Below are 3755 nucleotides of genomic sequence, written 5' to 3'. Positions count from 1 at the left end.
TCAATGAGTGTCCTTACAAGGATAGATGTGTAAGTGTGTGTGTGGCCATGTATTCGTCATGTTGTGAAGACATAAATTTGTTTATGCTGTCACGTTGTGGGGACTCGCCTTCTTTATGGGGACAAAACTCAAATCCTTAAAGTGTAAATCATGAAGTCTTAGGGTGAAGACTTTGGTTAAGGTTAGGGTAAGAGTTAGAGTTAGGCAAGTAGTGGTTATGGTTGTGGTTAGGGTAAGTCTCCAGGAAATGAATGTAAGTCTTTGTAATGTCCCCAAAAGTGATGAAAACCTAATGTGTGTGTGTGCGTGTGTGTGAGTGTGTGTGTGTTTCAGTGTATGATCTGTATCTTGTGAGTGATCCAGATTCAATTCTAATGTAGAAAATAATGTATTTGTTTCAGTAGATGACTACGAAATCACTTAAGCACTAACATTTTTTGTCTAAATGACTTTTGCCAGTCAGCACAAATGTTATAGTGTCAACAAATTACACAAAATCACATCAGCAGACGTAACCTCAGTGGCTACTCAGCGCCGTTTATCATACTTTATATTAAATCATTGTCTGCATTTGTATTCTTCTCACACTTTAAACAAGCCTTTGTCTCCTTTGAGTGTCCAATCAGCTTAATGACAGATAACTATAATGAAACTCTGTCTAACCATTTTCAAAGAGAAATTCCCATCACTAGGGACGCCTGAAGGTTTTTTAGGGCCACAACAATCAGTGAGTTAATGTAATTAAAATCGGTCAAATTGATACCAAGTGCAGATTGGTCCTGTCATTAAACATGCAGAAAGCTCCTGCGAGACACCTTTTCTGTGTGTTTTCAGTGTCTTTGCCTTATGTTTACTTTCAAAGTGGGTCCCACCCCTGGAAAATATACATATATTACTCTAAACTACTAATTACTCATATTAAAAGTATGAGGACATTTTGGTGGGAGCAGTGATTTATTACATTTTTCCATGTCACATTACAGTGCGGACAAAATCATCAGTTGTTCCATCATCAAACAAAAATGAATACAATGAACGAAAAGCAGGTTTTCATTTGCAAAGACAATAATATAAGAAAGATAGAAATATATATAATAGTGAGGTCCACTGTTTGCAGGACAAGATGTCTTTGTGTAAGAGTGTGGACAGCCATGAAAGGTCAGGAAGTGGATGTGGTGTACTGACAGACAACAACATGTTAATGTGTTGGTGAGCATTTTGGATGCATACAGTATATTTTTGGTCAGATGGGTCAACACACATTGGAAGTTGTGCATTGTTCACTTCCTGTTTCCTACTGACAGTGAGTGTTGGTATCTTTTAACCATGAGTAGGATAGTTCCTGAACCTTAACGGAGAGGGTTTTTTTAACCATGGCATCCTCTCTTTAATAATTATTTTAACACAACCACAACCATGCTTTTATGCATAAACCTAAACAAACTTGAACCACAGTGGTGTCAAAGTGGAGAACATCTTTATTTTTGCAGCAGTGATTTGTAAAAGTTTTGGAAGGAGCTGACAAATGAAATTGTTCTGGCAACAGGGCAACAAAGTGCAATCCTGGATGGTAGAGAGTGTCTATTGACCCTCCATCAGCTCCCTTTTTTTTTTTCTTTGGTGCAACCTTGCAGCCCATCCATAATATTTCTCACACACACACACACACACACACACACACACACATGCACACACAATGCTGCAAATAAGATTGCAACACTTGGGCTGCAATAATCACAAAAACAGTCCATGAGTACCTGGTGGGACTGACAAACTGCAGAGTGTTTGCTTTGAGAAATTGGGTTCGGCTTTTGTCTAAAATGAGATACAGCATCAACCAAGTGAAAAGAACTGACACTGGTTCTTAAACTAAGATTGATAGAAATCTTTGGGAGCACAAAGGCGGTGACATTACTCTTCTAGTCTTCTTGTTCTTTCTCCAAATGGCGTTCAAATTATTACGTAGTGTACAGTATTTTTACACTTGTTAAAATGTCTGCAGTTGACCAGTGATGTAATTAAACTGTGAGTGATTGAGCGAGTGATCTTCTCTGTGTGTGTGTGTGTGTGTGTGTGTGTGTGTGTGTGTGTGTGTGAGTGTGCATGTGTGGGTGCGTGTGTGTGTGCGTCATGTGACAAGGCCTTTGCTTGGCATTGCATTGATTCGGCCTCTCCTTGCTCTCATCCATGCACTCTTATTGTCAGAATGCTGCTGCAGATCGCCTCATATCATTAATCAATTATTCACCAGCAGCCTGTTAATGTTTAATGAGTGAGGCTGCTGCGGTCAATTACTAATGAATTGTGGTTGTGGTGAGAAAGCTCAGAGGAGAGGCCAAATCAGATACTGTACACAGTCTGTTAGTGCGTGTGCACATGTGTACATGTGTGCATGTACACATTCATGCAAACACACCTGTGTGTTTCTGTATTTGCATGTGTTAAGCATAATCTGATTACAGAGTAACTCTACAGTTAAGGCTCGTCGGACTGTCACCAAATAACACCCAGATTTTTTTTTTTTAAAATCATTGGTTTACGGTGATTCTCAGCCAGATCCCACATATCTAAAGGTTGTTGTGTTTGCTGTCAAAAGTGACACAGTTGCAAGGGAAGCTCAGAAAACACATCTCGTGAGGGAAGGCAAAAATTGGGGAAATGCAAATTAGCTCCTGATTTTACACGGGTCCTTCAAAGAGAAAGCATTAAATTGTGAAACTACAGAGTGTTTGTTCTGCAGTTTCTTTATGGTGCGAAAACACAATGTTTCGTCAGGATTTTTGTATAATCATATTCTTTTGAATTAAAAATGTAACTTTTTTTAATTAAAACATAAACTGTAGTCTGTATATATTGAAGATTTGTTTTCCAGAAACAGACAACAATAATGATCAGAAGATCAGATCAGAAACAAACAGTAAAAACGTGCTACAAAAAAAATTTGTATCACAAACAATAATTTTTCTGATTTTACATAACACTAAATAAAGTTTGGTAAAGCACCCTGGACAGAAGGTGAGGTGAGTCACTGTCAAAGTCTCGGTCTTTCTGGGAGCGATTACGTACGTGAGTGTTTGTGCATTTGTCTGTGTGTGTTGGACTGGCAAGCAGACGAACATGAGACAGGTCAGTGCACGTCCTGTGAAGTGTGTGTGGCCTGCAGTCTGTTGGCCATGCCTCTGTAACCAGGATAATTAGAGACCAACCCCCTGTGAGGAGCCATAAACAGCCCAAAACAACATTACCAACCATATGATATTTACACACACACACACACACACGCACGCACACACACACATTTTTATGGAGCACTTTAAAACACGTTTGGGGCAAATTTGTCATGCATCATACTTAATTTCCAAATATAGCCATTGTTTTCCATTTGCAGCTACACACCGGCAGACTTTTGTGTATCATCAAACAATGATGATGTCGCTGCAATTTTTTAGGAGATTAAAAACACCACAAAGTAACAGGAAGTGACATTAACCTCAAAAGATTATAGATTATAGATATACAGGGACATATACGTGGTTTCTCTTGGACTAATATGAATACACTGTCTATTTGTATATGAATGTTATCGGGGTATTATAGGAGCTTTCTGTTACATGCAGCCAGTGGATTTTGTGCAGCATGATCAAGTGCAATCCTCTCGGCAGTGGCTCCTAAAACAGGCATTCAGTATATTATGTTTTTCAAAAGCATATAAAGTAGGTCTGTACCCATTGTAATGGTGAAATTCAATGCTTGGT

This window comes from Chaetodon auriga, chromosome 6 (genome assembly GCF_051107435.1).
Source record: "Chaetodon auriga isolate fChaAug3 chromosome 6, fChaAug3.hap1, whole genome shotgun sequence".
In the NCBI taxonomy this organism is placed as follows: domain Eukaryota; kingdom Metazoa; phylum Chordata; class Actinopteri; order Chaetodontiformes; family Chaetodontidae; genus Chaetodon; species Chaetodon auriga.
The sequence above is the reverse complement of the archived record's forward strand: the minus strand, read 5'-3'. Positions refer to the sequence as shown.